The 25,854-nt window shown below is 44.3% G+C and overlaps 1 protein-coding gene across 7 annotated transcripts in view; it reads left to right on the top strand.

The window, feature by feature from the left end:
- The window catches only part of USH2A (usherin), a 1,078,291-nt gene that overhangs the window by 438,854 nt on the left and 613,583 nt on the right, over positions 1-25,854 (top strand). The window lies entirely within an intron of this gene.

The following is a 25,854-nucleotide window of genomic DNA, read 5'->3' as shown; positions in this document are numbered from 1 at the left end:
CCGGCGTTGTTATAGCCTATCCTATTTTTTTTCTTGTCTGCCAGCAGTAAAGATAATGACCCACAGGCTCGCGGTGGATCCAGCAACATAAATTATATGGCAAATATCAGCCAATTCTTGATTTACTTTCTATTTTTCTTTTTACTTCTCAATTTGCAATGTATTCTGATAGTTATCAGGTGCCCTTCCCTCCCTTGCCGGCAGGCCTGGATTTACCACACATGGGCCTATAGGCACGGATCTCCTGGCACCCTAGACTTTGCCCTCTATAAATTTACAAACCCTCATGAATCACATGGCAAATGTGCTGGCTGGCCCTTGCCTGTCATAGGTAGTTATAGGTGTCCCATAGTCTTAGGTAGCCAGAGGTGCCCTCAGTACTACCGGTGCCCCTGACTGAAGGGAGATCTCATCAGTGGAATGCCGAGAGCTGGGTGAGTAACCTCTCACTTACACTCTCACCAGGACTCTGCATAGGGAAAGAGGGAGGGAGGCACTAGAGGAGAGGAGTGAGCCACCTTTCCATCATCAGGCGCCTGTAGGCACGTACCTACAGTGCCTTATTGTAAATCCAGCCTTGCTTGCCAATAAATTCAATGAAACCCTATTAGTGCTGTCCATTTTCTAGCTAGTGGGGCGCCAGGTTTAGGCATTAGGAAAGGTGTTTCTGTGGGAAGGATGGGGGGGTGTTAGGGTTAGGCATCAGGAAAGGTGTTTGTGTGTCGGGGGGGGGGGAGGGGGGATTTCAATTATTTATTATTTAGTATTTATATAGCACCAACATCTTCCGCAGCGCTGTACAGAGTATTCCCCTTAAAGAGGAACTCCAGTGAAAATAATGTAGTAAAAAAGTGCTTCATTTTTTACCATAATTATGTATAAATGATTTAGTCAGTGTTTGCTCATTGTAAAATCTTTCCTCCCCCCGATTTACATTCTGACATTTATTACATGGTGAAATTTTTACTGTGGGCAGGTTATGTATCTGTTCCTAGCTGTTTTGGCTGTTAGAGACAGCTGTAAACAGCTCATTCCTGTCTGTGAACCTTGTTACATTGTAACAAACTGCCAAAAGTACTGCGGTACTCAGAGCTTCTTGTGGGAGGGGTTTAAGCACAAAATCAGTCATACAGCGCCCCCTGATGGTCTGTTTGTGAAAAGCATTATATTTCTCATGTAAAAGGTACTGATTGGGATAAAGTTCAATTCTAGGTTGGAGTTTCTCTTTAACAATACATGGTGACGAGAGTATGTATGTATGTGGGCTTTGCTATTAACCATTAAAAGTCGGAACGGAATTGCGCAAAATTACAAATGAATTACACGGAAGCAATTGAATGTCCAAATCGTAATTGCGTAATTGTGACTATTTATGCTAAATTTCACATAAAGGTAATTAGCAGGTTACGATCATCCCTAAATCATGAGTGACATTTTTGGAGGATGGCTATAGAGATAAACTGGGGAACAACTTTATAGTGTGACCAACAAATTATTATTTTTTAAAATAATTGTTAGAAACACAGGTCTGTTTTAAAGAAGAACTGTAACCAAGGATTGAAGGTTATCTCAATCAGTAGCTGATACTCCCTTTCCCATGAGAAATCTTTACCTTTTCACAAATAGATCATCAGGAGCGTCTGTATGGCTGATAATGTGGTGAAACCCCTCCCAAAAATTGATGTCAGGACCTAGGTCCTGACATCACACTGAGGGAGCCCCATTGCATTGTGGGAAATAATGTCTGTTTCCAACTGCCAAGTATCCAGTATCTCCTTCTGTGCATATGTATATCTATAAAAAAACAACCTTTTAGCCTATAGTATGTTAGGGGGTGTGGTTATAGATACTGGCAGTTGGTGCTGTCTGTTTTCTTTCATGTCTGCCAGTGGTAAAGATGCTTGCAGGCTGATTGTGAATCAAACATTATGATCAAATTGCATGGCACATATCAATCATTTCTTGCTCTCTCTATTTTTTAACTTCTCACTTTGCAAGGTATGATTATTTTTTTCCCCCTTTTCGCTAAAGTTCCTCTGTAGGTACAAGTGTGCTTAAAACACCTAGAACAATATCCACCTTCTTCCTTGACACGGATCAGAACAGATAAGAGTCCTCACTTCTCAGTAGTTATTCTCCTTTCGCCATTCCAAATACGGACTCTTTAAAACGTGAAGTTAACAAACAGTCCGTGACACATATAAGTGCATCGCGTATGGTTATTCCTCCTCTTAAGTGCGCCGCGTCCAACCGCGAGGATGAAAAATGGGGCCATTTTGCTATAGCAAATGATAGCGGAATTAGTCCTTGACAGGTCCAAACCTTGGACTTTATCGCATGTAAAAGATGAAATACAGGTTACGTTTTTCCCCATAAACCATATTTATGATTGAGAGAAAAACAGGGTGACTCAACATCACTAAAATTGTCCCAGCAGAATAATTTAGTGAGGGCTCCGCTTGGTACAAATACACCTTGCTATCAATCTGCTTAACTAGTCCCCCTCTGCCCGAATTGATTTTCTGGTTCTGAGCAAGGGGTGGGAGGGTTAAATGGAACAAGTTTGGCTGCGGAAGTTGACAGATGATGCAACATATTTTAGCGATGGGGTGAGGAGGCGTCGAGAGAGAGAGGAAGAGAGGGGGGATTTGATTGAGGGCCCCGGAGACCTGCAGGGTGATTTTTTTGGTGATAGACTGTGATACAGTGCAATAACATTGTCATTATATTCAGGAAATATTATAAATACAGCCTTCTGATGTATTTCTGGGAGCAATACTTCACACGCAGAGCTTTGTAAATTCCCCCAATATAGGAATATGCTCAATAATATACTGATACAGTAAGGGCCGGTTCACACTTGCAATAAAAACGTACTGTTCTGTACGCTCTTTGAAGTGGACAAAGACTGAAAAACAGATCCTAATTTTAAAAGTATTGGCCATCTTGACTTGCAAATAATAACAGATTAGTTGAATATGTTTGTGAAAACTGAGCGGAGAGTGCGAACTTGGCACTTTTTTCTGGAGAGTGGATCCCATCGGAGACAATGAATGCCAATGTAAAAATGGACCTTTCGTTCACACACAGAACTTTGCACAAATGCCCATAGTACTCTGAGGACTTTTTGGAACATTCATACCTGTTTTTCAACTATAGTGAATAATTGTATAAGACATGCGTTGATGGTGTATGTTCGTATTGTATTGCAATTTACAGTCTACTATGATGTTATTGTATGGCTGTCAAGTGCATATTGATCGCTGTTATGTGTAACTAGCTGATTTTAGCCCGTTTAAAAATGGGCTGTAGGTATTTCGTTGTGTGCACAGCCGCCCGACACGCACGTGCGCAAACCCACCCGACACGCGCGCGTGCGCAAACCCGCCCGCCCCTTGGCCCCGTCTTCCCCTGCAAGCCGCGTGTCACTCCCCTCAGTGTCTCTGCGTCCCTTCACATGCGCAGAGAGAAAACACACACAGACACACAGACATGGGATGCAGAGACGCAGGGTTTTATTAGGTAGGATTTGTGATTTGCTTTTTATTGTCTCAGTAAAGCAAAAAAAAAAAGAACTTTGCACAAATGCCAAAGGATCTCCTACACTTCCTGCTCCCCTCCTCAGCATCCTTTTTGCATACTTATTGTTAAAAGCAGGGCTTGTGCAGGTCTTTAAAGTGAATGGGAACCGCATTTAAAAAAATGAGACTGATACTTACCCAAGGAGAGGGAAGGCTCTGGGTCCTATAGAGCCTTCCCGCTCCTCTCCTGGTCCTCTTGTTCCAGTGCTGGCTCGCCCGGTAGCAGTATTTGACTAATTTAGTCAAATACTGCTTTACCTGGCTGAAGGAGGCTTCAGAAGTCTTCAGGGAGCCCGAGTGCTCCTGAAGAAGGGCGGCCCTGTACTGCGCCTGCGCAAGCACGCTCTCTTGTACGCTCACGCCTGTGCAGTATGTAGCCGTTGCATTCTATTTGCAATACGTTTGCATGCAAGCTAGAATTATGAGCGTCTTATTGGCCACCTTTAGTGTCCAATCATATTTGTGAGGGTAGGACAGCCGAAGCTCTGTACCAATACTTCTCTATACACAGCTGCTGCTTTGCCAGTTGTAGTGAAAGGACAGCTGTAGTGATGGACAAACATCACAAGCGAACGTTCGCAGACCGTTCACGCACATTTCCACAAATGTTTGTGAGCCGAACATTTGCGGCAAACCTCATTGACTTGAATGGCAGTTGAGCTTCTAAAACCCTGCAGGGTATCCCTGCAGTCACATTTAAAAAAAAAAAAAAGGTATTCAGTGTCCAAAAACCTGAACAGTGGCATGGCGGAGGGGGATCAATGGCAACATATTTGCCAACAAATAAGTATTTATACAGAGGCCTTTTTTCATCTGTAAATGCGAAAAATTGCATTTCATTTCTATATTTTTCAAATTAAAGTGGACCCAAATTAAAAATACAAGATTAAATTATAATAATAAATAGCAGCCTTTTTTCAGCTGCATGATGACAAATATAAAATATTGTACATTTATTGGAGGAACCCCTCCTTTCCTTTCAAATTGCCGGGATTTTTCCGCAAACTGGTGGAGTAGATGGTGTCCAGCAATGGAGGAATTGCTAATGGCTGCCCCCAGTATAACCCTAGCTATGAAAAGAGAAGGGTGAAAAGCATGCACTGAAATGATCATAGGTTTGAAGGAGTGTTTATTTATCTTTGTATGTGTCAGAGTGGTGCAACTACATATCTTTAATTAAAAAAATGTTTGGTTTGGGTCCGCTTTAAGGTCTTTAGAATGGTGGCTGTGTTACCTGCCTAAAACTTGTTATGTGCAACCACTCTCGGAAATGCCTGAACAATTTGGCATTTACCTGCCTAAAAATTATGTGCAACCACTGTCTGAGGTGCCTGAAAAATTTGGCATTTACCTGCCTAAAAATTGTTATGTGCAGCCACTGTCTGAAAGGCCTGAAACATTTAGCGTTACCTGCCTGAACCTCATGTAAAGTTTGCAGTAAAGGCGAACAGCCTACAGCAATCATTCAACGCAAACTGTCCACCAACACGAACCGCGGGTCATCACTTGACAGCTGCTAGAAGGCTTATTAGATGACAAAGACCAAGTGAAGAGGAAGAGCCCCTAAGTCCAGGCACAGAGGGCCTGAGCTTAGGGAGCTGCTAGACGAAGAAGAAGATTGACTGCAAGTAGAAAAAGAGGCTGTAAATGGGGTGTAATACATGGAAGAGGGATGGAAGCTGCTGCCCAAGAAAGCTGTACACATTGAGGAGGGGGCTGCACGTGGAATGGGAGTGGGGCTGCCACACACGGAAGAGCATCCACCAGAAAGTTGGCCAAGAGTAGGAAAAATGATGAATTCAGCCTTTGATAAGCGTTGTATGTGGTCCGGTGTTATGGAGAAAATCAGGAGATATAACAGAAGTTGTTTAGGTACCGTAGTACTTTAATGACTAACCATATACAATTTCCTTGCAAACTTTCAAAACTTTAAGTTCCTTCTGATCCAGTTCTGTATTATACAGTACTTGGGAAATAAACTTAAAGTCCGAAAAGGAAATCTTGTACAGTTATTCATTATAGGTATTACCTAAAAAACCTTTTGTTGTTATGCCCTTTGACATCCGGGTATCAAAATTCCTGCTGTGTGGTAGTCCTTTAATGTTAGCATACCTCTCTTTAACTTAACCGTACTTCAAACACAGCTATTTGCATATATTGATAGCACTTTCCTAAGTTTTAGCATGCAGAAGCCAAAAACTTTATTGCACCTGACGGCCGCTCATAAGAACAAGGTCAGGGTTCCAGTCCGTCTTAGCTGTGCTAAAGTTTTACCTGTCCCGTCCAAGTTGAGATGTTGTCACTCAGGAAGATGATAGCTGTCTGCCTCATTTATCTTATTTAGTAATGGCCCATCAAAATCAACAACACTGTCCAAGCAGGAATAAACAAGATGGCTTCTTGCCAAGCTAGGTAGACAGACATTGAATAAATCAAGTTCTCATTTTCTTGTTTCTTTATTGATATCCTGTATGAGTCTGTGTTAGGAACAGTCTAATGTCTGTGCGGGTGTGCGAACAACAATGGCCAAGTGGCATGTTCATTTTTATGGGAAGGGGTTGGGAAGTTAGTGTCAGAGGACCTTCTGAAGGCCCAAAATAACAAAAATATGCCTTTATGACAAAAAAATTATTTTGAAGTCTTTCTGTAATTTCATTTCGGTTTGTAGCCACCTAAGATGTTCTAAAGCTAACCATCCTCTTTTTTTTTTTTGAAAAGCATGACATCTATACTCTGTTAAAATTATGGACTAGGGATGGTTGGAAATTTTTATCAATACATTTTTCCGGTAATTGCCGATTTCAGATTCTGAGGTAATTCAGATTTCCACCAATGCCGATTACCAATTCCACGGATTTGCATTCTCCAATAGGAGTCTCTTTTTTTTTGTCTATTTTTGCATTCTTTGATAGGCCGAATAATTCCGAGTTACAGTATTGAACCAATCAGAGAATACAGAATTTTACCACGTAATCAGAATACTGTGGTGATTTTAGGCCAATCACAAGACTCGACTGTAATATTCAAGTCTTCTGATTGGTCTAAACTGACCGCTGTAATCTGATTTTCGCTGAACATTTCTGCATTCTTTGATTGGTCCAATGCTTCCGAGTTCTGTGGGTTGTGGTAATGCGATATTTCTGTGGAAATCTGATATTTGATCGTACATGCGGGTATTTCAATTCTGAGGAATCTGAACTAGCATCCCTATTTATGAACAGCCTAGAAATTCCCATCTTGCTGAAGTTGCACAAAGAAGTTGCTCTGTTACTCATTTTGTAACGTCTGGAATAAGCTAGTGGTTGAAAGTGTTTTCCTGTGTGCGTGAGCAGCTTCATGCTACTGTACAGGCACAGACTCCCCATACAGCCATACTCATTAAAGGATGGAACCATGGCCATGAAGATGAAGACGGTCCTGAGCAGCATTAAAGAGGTCAAGTGAGATCAGAGAAGCCTCTGGACCAGCCACATGCTTCCCAAAACAGCAAAGTCCTCGTTCTATAGAACTCAGGCCTTCGGAAGTCTCAACTAACTGGCATGCCTGAGGGGGTAATGGGGGCAGTACTTTTTGAATTAGCATAAAAACAGAAGCGACTTTCCAATCCTACATCAAACCAATGACAGCGCTCATAGGCTGCAACTGAATTGTAGATCAACAGAGGCATGCGGAGCCCCACAAGGGCTAAATACATGCCTTGAATGCAAATCAGATGCAAATCATGTACTAGTCCTAATCTATAATTTGAATGCAAATTGAAGCACATGGATGCAGCTAGCCATAGGTATACATACATGAGTTTTGTACAGCAGGAGACATTGGCAGCGCTTCCAAACAGGCTGCACCCGAATTGACTACCTGCAATAGATGTGCAGAGCTCCACAATATGGACTAAAATACACAAATTGCATTCAAAGCAGGTACAGCATAGGAGGGCGTTAGCTTCAGTATAAATAATATGTGCACAAATTATTCCCTACTAGACTTCCCCACGCGAAGACTGGTCCTCTCGGGGAAGACCTACCGCTAGTCTAACGATAAAAACATGATTTTTTCCTAGTACTGCTAATCATAAAATGGTATACACATTTCTTCAAACAGACATCAAACAAATGACAGCGCTCATAGGCTGCAAGTGAATTATAGACCAACAGAGGCATGCAGAGCCCCACAGGGCTAAATACATGCCTTGAATGCAAATCAGATGCAAATCATGTACTAGTCCTCATCTATAATTTGAATGCAAATTGAAGCACATGGCTGCAGCTAGCCATAGCTAGCCACAGGTATACTTACATGAGTTTTGTAAGACTTACCAATCCTGTGGGCACTCTCTCCTACACTTACTGCAGCTCTCAGGGGCCTTCCAGCATCCATGCACGGATCCAGGCATGCAGACCCATATTTACAACACAGGAGCCTATAGGCACAGATGACCTGGCACCTTCAACTTTGCCCTCCATGAACCTACAAACCCTCACCGAACTGCATTGCACATGTGCTGGCTGGCCCAGCTGTCACTTCCCCCTTCTTCCCTTGCCTGTCATAGGTAGCTACAGGTGCCCCTTAGTATTAGGTATCCTAATATTATCCTCAGTAGTAAGCAGCTAGAGGTGCTAAGTATTAGGTAGCTAGAGGTGCCTCGACTGAAGACCCAGGTGAGTAACCTCTCATTTACACTGCTCGGGGTGTTCTGCATAGGGAAGGAGGGAGGGAGGCACTAGAGGAGGGGAGTGAGCCGCCTTTCCATCATCAGGCGCCTGTAGGCACGGGCCTATAGTGCCTTATTGGTCACATTAGTAACTATTAACAATTATTAGTAACTCATTGATTCTTTCTAGTGGGTGTGAAATAGTTAGCACTGCTCAATGTAACACGCTGTTTTTATTTACCGGTATTGACAGAAATGCTGGAATCAATTACGCAACAAATGATTTGTTCTGTGCTCTGTGTCACTTTAAAGAGGAGCTTTAATGAAAATAACAATTAATATTTTTTTATTTTTTTTTACAATAATCATGTATAAATTATGGTATAGTGTTTGCCCGCTCGTAAAATCTTTCCTCTCCCCGATTTACATTCTGAAATGTATCACATGGCGACATCTTTAGTCCTGTAAGGGGATCTCTGCGCAAAGTTTAGTCACTGAGAGTTCTAAAGCCAGTACAAAATATACCTGGTCTCCCAGAATACTGTGGGAGGAGAATTCTGCATTATAAACAGCCTAGGCTAAGCATCTCTGGGTGAGCGGGGGGCTGCATACTAATATACAGCAATATATAGTGTAGGAAGTGTTTTTGATGCTGAGACCAGGAAAATTACCGTAAAAGTGGGCATCCTGAACAACTTACGGCATTCTACTGTATGTCATTACAGGGCCTCTTTAAAGGATACCCGAGGTGACATGTGACATGATGAAATAGATGTGTATGTACAGTGCCTAGCACACAAATAACTATGCTGTGTTCCTTTTTTTCTTTCTCTGGCTGAAAGAGTTAAATATCTGGTTTGTAAGTGGCTGACTCAGTCCTGACTCAGACAGGAAGTGACTACAGTGTGACCCTCACAGAAATTCCAACTATAAAACACTTTCCTAGCAGAAAATGGCTTCTGAAAGCAAGAAAGAGATAAAAAGGGGAATTTCTTATCAGCGAGGGTCACACTGTAGTCACTTCCTGCCTGAGTCAGGACTGAGTCAGCCACTTACATACCTGATATTTAATTCTTTCAGGCAGAGAAAGAAAAAAAGGAACACAGCATAGTTATTAGTGTGCTTGGCACTGTACATGCACATGTCTATCTCATGATGTCACATGTCACTTTGGGTATCCTTTAAATAACTTGGGGCCACTCTCACAGTTCACAGCCTTAAATACGGCCTCAGCTGAGCTGCAGTGGGGTGGGGGCGGGGGGGGGGGGGGGGGTTAGCCTGACATAGAGTGTATTCTGACTGGCTCGCCACAAAAGGGATTCTACTAACCCCACCTAGGGGTAGTAATATACTAGTATACATATAGCAGAATACTAATGATCATCACTACAGACTGTAGATATATTTTTATATCCTTTCCAATTTCAGTAGCTTTTGTTCCGGCACTTTATCCTAAAAAAAAAATCACACAAAAGAATAAAAAAAAAAAAAAAACAGCATAAAAAGGACCTGCACAAATGTCAGGCGTGATCTTTGTGATGGAACTGCTGACTTTGTACTCCGACGCGAACACTTGCTGAGTGCAAATTTCACAGCCAAGCGATAAGATCAAAGAGAATCAGTGGGTAATGAGAGCGGACTAGCCAGTTTTTTAATTGAATTAAAACCTGGGTGACACCGATGCAGACACCTGTCCAATTACAGACAGGCCTAGGTGTTTACTGCTGCTGTACAAGCGATTTGAAGATGACAGATCTTTTTCCGCCCACAGATTAACATAATGAAGGAGAACAGATTACGGTGGATGCTGGCCAAACAGCGACATTGGCAGCTCGCAGGCAGGGAAAGTAGATGGGTGAAATATGTAAATAAAAATGGTACACACTCCGTTATCCAGCGTTTGACCTTTTTTCGTACTTGTTAGGGAGAGATGAACAAGTTTGCATTTATAAGTGTCATATTAGAGCTCTGAAATGGTGCATGGTGATCCGCTCACAGACGAAGAGGAATCGTAAACACGCTATAAAGTAGTGAGATGGAAACGGCGCTCGGTTTGCTGCGATATTTTACACGGACGTGGGTGGTAGGAGTGGTAGAGGCACTCTGGGTGATATAATAATTAATGTAGATCTGAACTCTTGCACGGGACAGAAGGAAAACGTAGAGAAATGCACTCTGTTTACATAATAAATCGCAATTGTTGACGCCAGTGTTTTGCCTTTTTTGTGAGTGATGTTTTTTTAGCGCCTCCCGGCGCTTACCTGCGCCTTAGCTTTTTTTCTACAGCGCTCAGTGTTCTCCCCAGGATTTTTTTCCAGCCGGGTGGTATGAAAAAGTAGCCGGGTGGGGCACGGGGGAAATATGACGGTGTGGAAAATTAAATGTGCCTTAATTATTACTTATTTTTCAAAGCTTAATAAGACTTTTATTTAAGATTTAATACTTGTACCAGAATATTTGTGTTACATTTATAGGACATCTGAAGCCAAAGGGATATGTTGGCTGCCATATTTAATTCCTTTTAAACAATGGCTATCCTGCTGATCCTCTGCCTCTAATACTTTAAGCCATAGAACCCGAACAAGCATGTTTGATGAGGAGCAGTCCGCTCCGGCCCACATAGCGGTGATTGACAGCGCCGATCGCGCAGGCGCAGTACAGAGCGACCTCCAGGTCGCTCTGATGTCATCGCCGGGGACCGGGTCGGAGCTCCGGCAAACGGCTGCGCGCAGAGATGCGGCGAGGGAGGTCCTGGGAGCTTGGGGCTGGAGGAAGCCCCCGGTAAGTAGCGTTCATTTTTTTAAATTTGGCTTACAACTCCTTTAATATGACTCTATGAGGTTGATTCATCAAAAGAAATTGCGCAAGCAACCTCCTGTTGGTTGCACTAAAAAATCAGCGCAACTTAATTTGTTTCCCTGCACGCACGTGTTCGCGTAGCGTACATAACTAAGCAACTGTAAGCTGCAGCCATTGCTTAGTTATGCACACAACGCTGTCACTAGTGCAAGTAGCATGCAAGGAAACAAAATTAAGTTGCGTCGATTTATTATGAGCAACAGGATGTTGCTAGCGCTATTTCCCTTGATTAATCACTTATACTTTATGTTATGTATATTTGCTGTTTTCAGGGGGGGTTTTAGCAGTTTGTTTTTTTTTACTCGTTGTGTATTTTTTTTTTTTTCTTTTTTTTACTCGATCTGTATTTATTCCCTGCAATAGCTCCCAAATAGCCCCCGACAACCCGCCCGCAACATCCCTCATATGGCTTTACATCACACGGCCTGTCAGCCTGTTATAGCATACTTACAGGCTTGACAGCGTCCGTGCACGCAGACAGCCTCAATGCGCGCCTCTGAACTGTCGGCTGCCTCGCGCGCTAGTCCCGCCTCCTACCACTGCACGGAGATAGTCTCTGAAGAGACAGTCTTCAGCCTCGCGTGCTGGTCCCGCCTCTACTGCTCAGCCAATGAATGCACGAGCTCGCCGGGAAGCGCGAGATCTTGTGCACGGAGCAGCGCTGCTTGTTTTTTTTTTTTTTTTTTTTATGAGAGAGCCCAGCGCGATAGCCGGGCACCGGTGAAGATAGCTGGAACACCGCCAGCCGGGCGGTAATTGCATTTACCCGGGCGCCGCGCCCACTTGATTAATCCTGGGGAGAACACTGGCGCTTTTCTAAGCGCTTTTGCAGAGCGATTTGTTTTTTCACTTCCTGACTTCAAGGGGCACTACAGCGAAAAACTGTAAAATTTTAAATATGTGCAAACATATACACATAAGAAGTACATCTTTCCCAGAGTAAAATGAGCCATAAATTACTTCTCTCCTCTGTTGCTGTCACTTACAGTAGGTAGTAGAAATCTGACTGAAGTGACAGGTTTTAAACTAGTCCATCTCTTCATAGGGGATTCTCAGCAAGGCTTTTATTCTTTATATAAAGATATTCCCAAAAAAGGATTTAAACAATAATGCTGGCCAGCTTCCCTGCTCACTACACAGGACAGAGCAACTGCCATTCACTAAGTGCTTCTGAAAATAAATATATCCCTGAGAATCCCCTATAAAGAGATGGACTAGTCCAGAACCTGTCACTTCTGTCAGATTTCTACTACCTACTGTAAGTGACAGCAACATAGGAGAAAAGTCATTTATGGCTCATTTTACTATGGAAAAAATGTACTTCTAATTTGTATATGTTTGCACATATTTTAAATTTTACAGTTTTTCGCTGTAGTGCCCCTTTCAGTCAGGAAGTGAACTCTTTGACCCGGAAAAGAATAAATACAATGTATGTATTCATAAAAGCTCTCTGGAAATCGCAATTCAAATGGCTTTTTCAAGTGCTTTGTGATTTCCCTATACCTGCCATTATAGGCAAATTGCCCTGAAAATGGTACAGGCAGCGCTTTGGGGAACGGATCGTAGTTGAACCGCTCAGATGTGAACACTCTCATAGGGAACCATTGCACAAGCGCTTTTAGGGCAATTTTCAAAATCGCTGGTGCTTAAAAAATCCCGAAAGCGCCCTGAGGCTCCCTGCACACTGCATGCGATTCCGATTTTTAATCTGTTTTTACATCCGATTCCGATTTTTTTACCGTTACTGCATGCTGCGTTTTTGCCTCCGTTTTTCTGTTGATTGCATTCAAGTAAAATCGGAATTGCAAATCGGAATCGCAAAACAGATTTGCAGTGTGCAGGGAGCCTTAGTGTAAACAAGCCCTAAGAGCGTTTAGCCGGTCTAATTTCTCCTCATCTATGCACTGTAATTTGATCTCTCAGCTGTGTCAGCGCAGTAATCTCCTCTACCACGGCAGAGCAGGCAATTGGTAAACACAGGATGTTAACACTATGTCTGCTTCCATGAAAGCAAGAAGTAGACATACTGCAGATTTATTGCAGGATTTTTATCAGCTGTAACAAAGAAATGTTTTACTTTAACAAACACAGAACATTTATATCCCGCTTTTCTCCTGGCAAACTCAAAGCACCAGAGCCACTAGGACGTGCTCTATAGGCAGTAGCAGTGTTAGGGAGACTTGCCCAAGATCTCCCACTGAATAGCTGCAGGCTTACTGAACAGGCAGAGCCGAGATTCGAATCCTGGCCTCCTGTATCAGAGACAGAGCCCTTAACCATTACACTTTCAAAGTTTTTAAACTGTTGCTTATCTTTTAGAGCAGAGAGGAAGTTCTGAGTTCAGGTCCACTTTAAAAGAGTTGAGAAGTATTTTTTCCCAGACTCATGTCCATTGAAACTATGAGAGATAAAGCCTATCTCTGGACAAAAACTAAAATCTAAATTCCTTCAGCACAAGAATGGGGTGTATGTACTAAACTGCATTAGGGCCTGTTCAGACGGACGCTTCTGCTACTGTAAATGATGGCAGTGGTGTTCATCATTTAAACGCTGGCCATTCAGATGAATGGACAGTCGTCGGTAGTATCACTTACCGGCATTTGCACAACCACCGCATTTTGATCCTGATTTTCGCTGTCGTCTGCCCGCTGCTTAACCGATCCTGGAAGCAACATGTGACTGGATGAGTTAAAGGACAAGTGTAGTGAGAAGAGTATGGAGGCCAGGGCCGGATTACTGACCAGGCAACAAAAGCAGTTGCTTAGGGCCCCCATTCAGAATCAAAGGGGCCCCTTCAGCACATAAACCAGCCCTCGCCATCCTGTCAGCGGTGGCTGGATGGTATAATGGCTAAAGGGACTCTGAGCAGTGCAGTAACTATGGAAAGATGCATATCATTTTAAAGCTCTCTTTCTCCTCTTTCCAATGATATATAAACGGCCGCCCTATGACTTTTAGTTTGCGCTATTTTTGCGATCGAAAGCGCGGCCACAGGACGACTTTTCTCCAAAGTCGGCAGCTCGATCAGCACAATGCAATGAAATATAAGGAACCCAGGGGGATATAATTACAAACATCATGCTGGTAGGTGTGAGGATGTAATTAATTCGTTGTGGGTATGCATGAAGGCATACCCACAGGCACTGCTCGGAGTCCCTTTAAGTGCTCTGCCTCTGACACAGGAGACCAGGGTTCGAATCTTGGCTCTGCCTGTTCAGTAAGCCAGCACCTATTCAGTATCAGTAGGAGACCTTAGGCAAATCTCTCTAACACTGCTACTGCCTATAGGGCGCGTCCTAGTGGCTGCAGCTCTGGCGCTTTGAGTCCGCCAGGAGAAAAGCGCGATATAAATGTTATTTGTCTTGTCAAATGATGCCGTGCGCTGCTGATTGTCTTCAGAGCCAGGCTCTCCTCCTAGGTCCCCCTCCTGCTACTGTGTGCTCTGCCGCTGCCCACTCCGCCCTCCCTTCCCACAGAGAACCACAGCTGCAGCAAGAATGATAGCAACAGATGGCAAACGCTTACTCACCTATCCATGATCCAAGCGATAGAGATCCCGTCATCTGAAACCCATCTGTCTTTTCTACAGTGCAGCCGCTCGCTCTGAACTTCCTGATTCTCAGATCAGACAGGAAGTAGGAAGTAGTAATAGTAGTAGTAACAGAGTGGCAGCACTCTAGAGGAGACAGATGGGCTCCGGATGACGGGACCTCTATTGCATGGATCGCAATATGTGAATGTGAGTCATCTGGTACTGTCATTCTCCCCCGCTGCAGCTGCCTTCTCTGCTGAACTATCGTATTCACTGGGATGGAGGCTGCATGGTGGCTGTCTAGTTTTGGAGGAAATCGGTTGTTCGGTGGTGGGGGTGGTTATGTAATTCTGTCTGGGGAATGGCTTCCAGTTTGGCGGTGTCCAGAGCTTTCTGCTATTGCCAGGCTGGAGATGCAGGGGGAAAGTGCTGCTGCTGTGATATCTGGCGCCCTCTTCACAGGGGTGCCCCAGCCCCTGAGTGCAAATGTCCCAGCTATTCATCTCTCACTCTGCATTTTGCTGCTGCTATTCCCTGCATTGTGCACCCACAGAGGAAAGAGGGCTGTTGCCCATAGCAACCAGTAGCTCGGCTGCCCCGGTGTGTGCGGCATGTTGCTGTGCAGCTGCATGTTCTGATTCTATTACGACATGATGGGGGGCCCAAATCAGTTACTTTGCTTAGGGCCCCATTTAGCCTTAATCCGGCTCTGATGAAGGCTGCCATATTTATTTCCTTTTAAACAATACCGGTTGCCTGGCAGTCCTGCTGCAGTAGTCTCTGAATCACATCAGAAACAAGCATGCAGCTAAGCTTGTCAGATCTGACAATCAGAAACGCCTGATCTGCTGCATGCTTGTTCAGGGCCTATGGCTAAAAGTATTAGAGGCAGAGGATCAGCAGGATAGCCAGGTAGCTGGTATTGCTTGAAGGAGCACTATCGCAAAAACAGTAGGCAGTTAAAATTTGACAGAACTTGCAGGTTTTGGGCCAGTCCATCACCTCATGGCAGATTCTCATGGTTTTCTTTGTTTTTAACAGCATTTCCTGAACAGCAGTTGCAAAGTCTAACTGACAAAATAGTGTGCAGGTGAGTAGGGAGGCTGGCTGGTGTCATACTATTTTGGCAGTTAAACTGCTGTTCAGGAAATGCCGTTGAAAACAAACAAAACCCTGAGAATCCTCCATGAGGAGATGGACTGTTCAGTTCTGTCAGATTTTAAATGCCTACTTTTTTCGCGATAGTGGTCCTTTAATAGGAAATAAATATGGCAACCTCCGTATCCCTCTCGCTTCAGTTGTCCTTTAAATGTGTTTCTCTGATCTAGTCTACCTTTGGTCTTCCAGCTGTTATTCAACCTTTTAAATGATGTAGACACAGTCCAATTAAAAGCGAACCGAAAGTGTAAATAAAAAGTGAAAAAGTGCCAGATTGATTCTTATTCCCCATTTACACTTAATCATTTGCTCTCAGTTATAACTGAAAGGACAACTGATTTTAAAAGTAACGCCCATGTTTCCCAATGGCTCAGTTCACACTATACGTGTTTTAACTAAAAGATTTTTCATAATGCACTGCTATGGAGAAGAAAAAAAAACGTGTAACAGCAAGTGTAAATAGAGCTTTACTATGACTATTTCACTGTTTCACTATTTATTTATTTTTTTACCCAGTGCAGCAACAGGTGATTTCTGCATCAAAGGGGCACTATGGCGAAAAATTGTAAAATGTAAAATACGTGCAAACACATACAAATAAGAAGTACGTTTCTCCCAGAGTAAAATGAGCCATAAATGACTTTTCTCCTATGTTGCTGTCACTTACAGTAGGTAGTAGAAATCTGACAAAAGTGACAGGTTTAAGGCTAGTCCATCTTTTCATAGGGGATTCTCAGGAATGTATTTATTTTCAAAATCACTTAGTGAATGGCAGTTGCTCCGTCCAACTGCCAAAAATCTGTGTAGCGAGCAGGGAAGCTGGCCAGCAGCCTTGTTTAAATCCTTTTTAGGGGATATCTTTATAAAGAATGCAAGCCTTGCTGAGAATCCCCTATGAAGATATGGACTAGTCCAAACCCTGTCACTTCTGTCAGATTTCTACTACCTACTGTAAGTGACAGCAACATAGGAGAAAAGTAATTTATGGCTCATTTTACACTGGGAAAAACGTACTTTTTATTTGTGTATGTTTGCACATATTTTCAATTTTTCGTCATAGTGCCCCTTTAAGTGGCATCTCTGGTATGTACCATAGTGTGTCTGTCGCTGTGGATACTGTAGCTGATAGTAGACTCCTTTTTCTTTTCTACCCTCCTCCCCTTTGATTGGCTCAGTGGTGTATGACACACCTTGGCTGCTCTAAGTTCTACCCCCAGCCTCCCTCCATGGTATTTTCTCTTAGAAGCATTTATAAGAGCAGAAAACTGCCATGGCAGTTTTTTCAAGAGGAAAGGTGTGGCTAAACACCAAAACCTGTATTTTCTGCCACGAAAGCTCAATTTTCAAACCTATAGGCCTCTTACACACACTACATGTGATTCCGATTTTTTTATACGATCTGGTTTTTGATTCTGATTAAAAAAAAAAAGTACTGCATGCTGCTACGTTTTCTTAACCACCCTGGCGTTCTGATTAAATCGCCAGGGTGGCTGCGGGAGGGTTTTTTTTTAAATAAAAAAAAAACTATTTCATGCAGCCAACTGAAAGTTGGCTGCATGAAAGCCCACTAGAGGGCGCTCCGGAGGCGATCTTCCGATCGCCTCCGGCGGCAAGAGATAACACGGAAGGCCGCAATGAGCGGCCCTCCGTGTTTCGCTTCCCTCGTCGCCATGGCGACGAGCGGAGTGACGTCATGGACGTCAGCCGACGTCATGGACGTCAGCCGACGTCTTGACGTCAGCCGCCTCCGATCCAGCCCTTAGCACTGGCCGGAACTGTTTGTTCCGGCTACGCTGGGCTCGGGCGGCTGGGGGGACCCTCTTTCGCCGCTGCACGCGGCGGATCGCCGCTGCACGCGGCGGATCGCCGCGCTGCAGCGGCGATCAGGCAGCACGCGCGGCTGGCAAAGTGCCGGCTGCGTGTGCTGCTTTTTATTTGGTGCAAATCGGCCCAGCAGGGCCTGAGCGGCAGCCTCTGGCGGTGTTGGACGAGCTGAGCTCGTCCAGACCGCTCAGCAGGTTAATCGGAATAAAAAATTGGATCGTATTAAAAAATCTGAGTCGCATGTAGTGTGCAAGAGGCCTTATTCGTGCTACTATTATAACTTTTGTGGACTGTGCTGAGAGTGTGGGATTTATTTTTACAGTTTAGGTCCGCTTTAATGTAAATACTGTACAGATAATAGGTGCTCGGATATCAGTCCGGCTATACAAAAAGCCAGAGAGTCTTATTTCTTATGGCCGGAGGTACACTTTAACTGTTACATGAACGACTATAAGGGTAGAGGACGTCAGGATTTTCTCTACAGCGGTTCTTTAACCAGCAAATCGGCGTCTCTTCTGAAGAATTTTCCAGATCACAAGAAGAAACCGCACGTCAATTTGGAAGGAGACGCAAGCTTTCATAAAGTGAAACTTCAGAGTGGGAAGAAAGTCCGGACAACTTTCAGAAATTTCAAGGTGATCAGGGTCACTCTGCAGTCTCCAAATAGTTTAGTTATTTCAGTGACATTCTTTTCTCTTTCATGTGGTTGCTGTTGCCAGTAGGAATTTAAAAAAAAAAATTCACAACTCTCTAGCGTCGGAAAAGCAGAATAGTTAAAGTGTATGTAAAAGTCCATCAGAAAACTGATGTAACGTGTACCAGATCTATGCAAGCCATTTGGCCATTTAATGTCATTAAAAAATAGCTTTTAAGTCCAGCCTGCAGACAGTTATGAATTTCCAGGCGTGAAAGAGAATTTAGAATATACTAATTGGCAAACAGACCAGAAGAATATTGTTTAGTGAATGGCACACCCATATTTCCCTAATAGTGTTAGCAGTTCATCATTACCACTGTCTGTTCAGGTGCTCAATCAGATCACCTGCTTAAAGTGAGTGAGTTAAAGTAAGTGGCTGGTTTTGTGTGCCTGAGCTTCGGCTCAGGTACATTTTAAAAGTGTAAATATAGTCTGAACTCGGCAGAGGCAACCCGAACCGTCCGCCTCTGTTGAGAATCTGTTATTTGTACAGCTAATCCGATACGTCACTGAAAATCCAGAGTGTCGGTATTGAACTCCTCCTTACCTCCCCCACTGGATGGGGGATCATCAATCCTCTCCATGGCAACAGAATGCACATGACTACACTTCCCATGATCCCTAGAGATGGCTATTTAGTTAAAGGGAACCCAAGATAAGAGTGATGTGATATGGAGGGTGGGTGCAGATGTTGCAGGGTTTTTAAGGGAGTAATGGAGGCACAATTCAGAATCCGTTTAATTCGGCAAGCACATTTGGGTCGTGCCTGGAATTGGTTTCGGCACATACAGGAGACAACAAGACTTTTACGTAACTGAATTTCAAATTCCAATTTTCAACTGTGAATTGTGAAATTTCTCTGCTCATCCCATTTGGCTACATATCAGCAGCTCCTGTGAGCATGTCAAATAAGGAGAGCTAAACCATGAGTTATGTCAAATAAGGGTTGATTCATAAAGGTTACTTATTTTTCACCTTAACTGTAAGCAGTGCTAATGCATCAGATAAGCAAATAAGCAGAGCTAAACCCTGAGTTAAGTTAGATGAGGAGAGCTAAACCATGAGTTAACCTCCTTGCCGGTCTAAAAAATCCGGCAAGGAGGCAGCGCCGCACATTTTTTTAATTTTTTTTTTTTTAAATCATGTAGCGAGCCAAGGGCTCGCTACATGATAGCCGCTAAGCGGCGGCATCCCCCCACCCACTCCGATCGCCTTCGGCGATCAGAGTATGCAGGGAATCCCGTTGAGAACGGGATTTCCTGCAGGGCTTCCCCGGTCGCCATGGCGACGGGGCGGGATGACGTCACCGACGTCATGGACGTCGGGACGTCATAGGGAATCCCGATCCGCCCCTCAACGCTGCCTGGCACTGATTGGCCAGGCAGCGCAGGGCTCTGGGGCGGGGGGAGCGACTCGGCGCGGCGGATTGCGGCGGATCGGCGGCGAGCGGCGGCGATCGGAAATTACAAGCAGCTAGCAAAGTGCTAGCTGCTTGTAACAAAAAAAAAATTATGCAAATCGGCCCAGCGGGGCCTGAGATATCCTCCTGCGCAGGTTACCCCGAGCTGAGCTCGGGATAACCGGCAAGGAGGTTAAGTTAAAGAGAGCTAAACCATGAGTTAAGTTAGATAAGGAGAGCTAAACCATGAGTTAAGTTAGATGAGGAGAGCTAAACCATGAGTTAAATTAGATAAGGAGAACTAAACCATGAGTTATGTCAAATAACAGGCTGTCCTCTGCAACGTCAGATCAATAAACAACAACAAAACAGCAATCATACATGATCTAATAGAGTCTTCTGATCTGGCCTGCCTGACTGAAACCTGGCTTTCTGAACCTGTTGGCCCCACCCTGGAGGCAGCTGTGCCAACAAACTATTCCGTGATATACTGCAACAGGAAAGAACGCAGGGGAGGAGGGGTTGCACTTTGCTTTAGATCAGCTTTGAAAATCAGACCACTTACTGTAGGTCCTACCAACTCGTTTGAATGCTTGGGGGTGCAACTTTTAGCTGAGGAAAACATTAACATATTGCTGATCTACCGCCCACCAGAAAAATACTCAGACTTCCTTGAGGAACTTGTAGACCTCCTATGCAACCTAACACTGGAACACCCCAGATGGATTGTTCTTGGAGATTTCAATACATGGGTGGACGACTCCTCTTCACAATTTGGAAAAGAGCTACCTCGTGCCTTACATGAACTGGGCTTCCTCCAATCAATCAGCTCTGCTACTCACAGGAAAGGTCACACTCTGGACCTTATATTCCATAGTGGGCTGTCAATAGCCAATGTGGAAATTAATCCTGTTGCCTGGTCAGACCATCACACTATCCACTTCTCCCTCTCAATACCAGCCGTCAAACACCAGGTCAAGAATCAAATAAAATATCGCCGCTTAAAAGGGCTAACACCTCAACATATCCGAGATAACCTTAGCTTTGATGAATTGACTGACTCCAGCTTGGACCCTGATACTCTGGTGTTTAAATACAACAAATGTGTGTCCTCCACCTTTGAGACCATTGCTCCTCTGCGCACCAAATATCTTACTCCACACCATCATGCACAGTGGTTTGATAACGCTATAAAAGAGCTGAAAAGACAAGGTCGAAAACTTGAGAGGCTGTGGCGCAAATCTCAGTCCCCAGAAGACAAACATGCCTTAATCTTCCACTTGAAGAGCTACCAAAAGGTAATCACGGGAAAAAAATCATCCTTTCTATCACAAGAGATTGCAAATGCAGTTAACAAACCAGCCCAACTGTTCCGCACAGTGGAAAAACTCTGCAACCCAGCATGTCAAAAACTTAATATCGAGTCTTCAAAGGACCTCTGTGACCAATTTGCCCATTTCTTCACAGACAAAGTCTCCGCTATAAGGTCCGCCATCCAACTTACAGCATCTGAGCCTAATATAGCGCCGAAGACCATTAGCAGAGACAACGTAACACCTTGGTCAAACTTCAAAGAAATTGATGAAGAAGTCACATCAAGCATCCTCCTTCACGTCCGCCTAACTACCTGTCACCTGGATCCTGGCCCAACAAAGTTCATGTTGAACTGCCCCGACCTGTTCGTACCGGTATTCCTCAAAATTGTTAACTGTTCCTTACAATCAGGGATATTTCCTGCTTTACTGAAGGAAGCAATCATCAGGCCTCTCCTCAAAAAACCCTCCCTGGACCCAGATGCAATGACCAGCTACAGACCTGTCTCTAACCTCCCCTTTCTGGGCAAGCTAATTGAAAAAGCTGTATACCTCCAGCTAGAAGCCAGAATCCTACAAAATAACAATTATGACCCATTCCAGTCTGGCTTCAGGAAACACCACAGCACTGAAACTGCCCTCATCCAAATATGCAACCACCTGCTCATGGCAAGAGACAGAGGAGAGTGCTCGATCCTCATACTGCTAGACCTTTCTGCAGCCTTTGACACAGTTGACCATGACATCTTGATAAACGGGCTACAGGAATACTGCGGCATTGATGGCATAGTACTTCAGTGGTTCCAATCCTTCTTGAGTGGCAGAACCCACAAAGTGTCTATGGGGCCCTTCCTGTCCACCCCTGTAACACTTAAGTATGGGGTGCCCCAGGGCTCAATCCTCTCTCCCCTGCTTTTCACGATTTACATGCTACCGTTGGGAAAACTAATCCAAAAACATGGCCTGACATACCACTGCTATGCAGACGACACCCAACTATATCTTTCCTTCAAGCCTGGTGTGACAGACCCAACTCTAACTATAAACGCCTGCTTACGTGAACTACAGCAATGGATGAATGACAACTGGCTGAAACTAAATGCAGACAAAACTGAAGTCCTTCTGATTGGAGGGCAGAGCATGATAACAAAACAACTTAACTTGCAGTCTTCACCACTGGGAATAGGAGGCACGGATCTACGCAGCTCTGATCATGTGCGTAGCCTGGGAGTTCTGATTGATGGGGATTTAAACTTCAGAACTCAAATCTCTGCTGTGGTGAAATCATCCTATTTTCACCTGAAGAACATTGCAAAAATCAAGCACCTCATACCCCCAGAAGATCTGCCAACCTTAGTCCACGCCTTCATCACATCCCGACTGGACTACTGCAATGCTCTCTACACTGGCCTTCCAAAAAAGGTCTTGTACCGCCTACAGCTGATACAGAATACTGCTGCCAGACTGCTAACCAACCAACCCCGTCACTGCCACATAATGCCAGTTCTGCATTCCCTTCACTGGCTACCTATAGAATGGAGGGTCCTATTCAAGATCGGCCTACTGACATTTAAATCCCTGAATAATCTAGGCCCTGGATACATGAAAGATATGTTACAGCTGCGTAGCAATCCCCGCATTCTCAGATCCACAGGTTCTAATAATCTAGTCATACCCAGAGTCCACTTGGAAACTTTTGGTCCCAGAGCCTTCTGTCATGCTGCCCCTACGTTTTGGAACTCCTTACCTCAACAGATCAGGACAGCCCCATCCCTGGACGTGTTTAAATCCAGACTAAAAACCCACCTGTTCAGTCTGGCATTTGCAGAAGTATAACTTTTGTTGTGTGAATACTTCATCCTACTAATTACTGAATCTGAGAGAGCCTAAGTGCTTTGAGTCCTATGGGAGAAAAGCGCTATAGAAATGTTATTGTATTGTATTGTATAAATAAGGAGAGCTAAACCATGAGTTATGTCAAATAAGGAGAGCTAAACCATAAGTTAAGTTAGATGAGGAGAGCTAAACCATGAGTTAAGTTAGATAAGGAGAGCTAAACCATGAGTTAGTCATTTAAGGAGAGATCATTTAACAGAAGCTGTTTGTGAATCCAGCCCTATGTCACTACCTTCCACCATGAATCATTTAATTATCATACCTCCCAAATTTTTTGAGATAAGAAAGAGGAACACTTTAAGACACACCCCTGCCACACCCCTAACCACGCCCCTGCCCCACCCTTAATCACTGATACCAGAAAGAATTCAGAAGCAAAAGACATCATTTTATAAATCAGACCACACCGGTCCTCTCTATCATCATTAGTTCTACTAGAGATGGCCGAAAGGTTCGCATGCAAACGCGGGTTCTTTATGCGAGTTTTACCCGCCCCCTATACTATATCATTGGGCTAAACTTTAACCCTCTACATCACAGTAAGCAGACACATGGCAGCCAGTCAGGCTGCACTCCCTCCTGGAGCCCCCCCCCCCACCCCTATACATCGGATAGAGATACATTGGAGAGATAGGGAAAGCGATAGTTAGGTCTGTTAGCTTGCTCCTTGCTGATGTTTATTGCTTAAAAGCACCCCAAAACAGCTCTTTTGAGAGCTGATGCTCTTGTAATGTTTTTGTTTTTTTTTGTGGCCCACTGACACTGCATATACAGTTTTGTCTGTCGCAGCTGGCCCTTGCTAATTGCTATACTGTGCCAGGCCCAGCACATTCAGTGCCTACCGTTTCACTGCACTTGTGTGACTGCTGCACATTCTATTATAATACCAGTCACTGCATACTTTTCACTACATCTGTATGATTGCACGCTGTTTTATATACCAGCAGTCAGTGCATCCATTTTCACTGCACCTGTGTGACTGCACATTGTTATACTAGCAGTCACTGCATACCTTTCACTGCACCTGTGTGACTGCACATTGTTCTACCAGCAGTCACTGTATACCTTTCACTGCACCTGCGTGACTGCACATTGTTCTACCAGCAGTCACTACATACATTTTCACTGCACCTGTGTGAATGCACATTGTTATACCAGCAGTCACTGCATACCTTTCACTGCACCTGTGTGACTGGACATTGTTCTACCAGCAGTCACTGTATACCTTTCACTGCACCTGTGTGACTGCACATTGTTCTACCAGCAGTCACTGCATACATTTTCACTGCACCTGTGTGACTGCACATCGTTATACCAGCAGTCACTGCATACCTTTCACTGCACCTGTGTGACTGCACATTGTTATACCAGCAGTCACTGCATACCTTTCACTGCATCTGTGTGACAGCCCGCTGTTCTATATACCAGTCACTGCATACCATTTCACTGCACCTGTGTGGCTGCACATTGCATTATACCATACCACCAGCAGTCACTGCATACCTTTCACTGCATCTGTGTGACAGCACACTGTTTTATATACAAGCAGTCAGTGCGTACCTTTTCACTGCACCTGTGTGACTGCACATTGCATTATACCAGTCAGTGCATACCTTTCACTTGAATGGATGGCAGACTTGCCCTTAAATAACAGATTCTCGTTATAGGATTTCAAGTGTATTCGCTCATCATTATACAGCAGTCAGTGTATACCTTTCACTGCATCTGTGTGACTGCACATTGTATTATGCCAGCAGTCAGCACCTTTCGCTGCATCTGTGTGACTGCATATTGTATTATACCAGCAGTCAGTGTATACCTTTCACTGGATCTGTGTGACTGCACATTGTATTAGTCAAGTCAGTGCATACCTTTCACTTCATCCCCCAATATGGACAAAAACAAGAGGCAGAGCCAGAGGCAGGCCACCCGGCAGGTCTGTTCGAGGTCGTGCTGTCGTGATTTCGTGCTGCCCTCGGCCAAAGTACAGTGTTCAGAAGAAGGCATGTGCCATCAACCCCCAATATTGTCAGAACATGGTTTACTATTTAACACAGAACACCTCATCTTCCTCAGTCTCCGCACGGAAGCGTGACATATCTTACTCCTCCTGCTCTGAGTCTGGCACCCCACTTAACACTGAGTTGGCAGCCATCACCAAAGTGCCATCATCCCAGGGCTCAGCGGAGTGGAGCATTTTTTTGGGTGTCTGCCTCAGATGAGAGTAATGCCATCTGTACTCTGCCACCAAAAATTGAGCCGTGGAAAGACCAAGACCTGCATAGGGACAACTGCCTTACGAAGGCACATGATAAAAAGGAAAAACTGCAATGGGATGACCACCTGAGGAAAAGCAGCACACAAAAGCAAAGCCACACAGCACAGTGGAAGATACCAGGCTGCAATTATTGCTCAAAAAAGGCGATACCCAAACTGTACCGTGAAGTTGAAAGACAAGTTGTGTCATCTGTGGCACACAGCATTGGGTCAAGGGTCCATCTGACCACGGATGCCTGGTCTGCAAAGCACGGTCAGGCCTGCCCGAAGACTAAGTCAGTCCCCACACAGCATCTCTGCCTGCAGGCCGCTTGACTGCCTCCTCCGCCACCACCAACAGGGTCCACAACTCCAGGTGGATTCGCTAGCAGCAGCCACTATAATAATTTTTGTGGTGCGTGTACATGCCTGACTAATTTTTCTGGATGCACTGCGGCTGCAACAACAAAACAAAAGGCATGTATATGTGTCAATTCTCCTTCGTGATCGTTACCTTGCCACGGTGAAGAGGCTTGCGTATCACAATGAAGCAATGACCGGCTATATGAGTGTGTTGGGGGGCATACCTGACCCAAGATAATAAGGTCGTTGCTTCATTGTGGACAGACCAAATTCGATCAGCTGGACAGTCACTGTTATTCTGTCATTGAGCTACCACAGCCCGACC

This window comes from Hyperolius riggenbachi, chromosome 4 (genome assembly GCF_040937935.1).
Source record: "Hyperolius riggenbachi isolate aHypRig1 chromosome 4, aHypRig1.pri, whole genome shotgun sequence".
NCBI lineage: Eukaryota > Metazoa > Chordata > Amphibia > Anura > Hyperoliidae > Hyperolius > Hyperolius riggenbachi.
The sequence above is the reverse complement of the archived record's forward strand: the minus strand, read 5'-3'. Positions and strand labels throughout refer to the sequence as shown.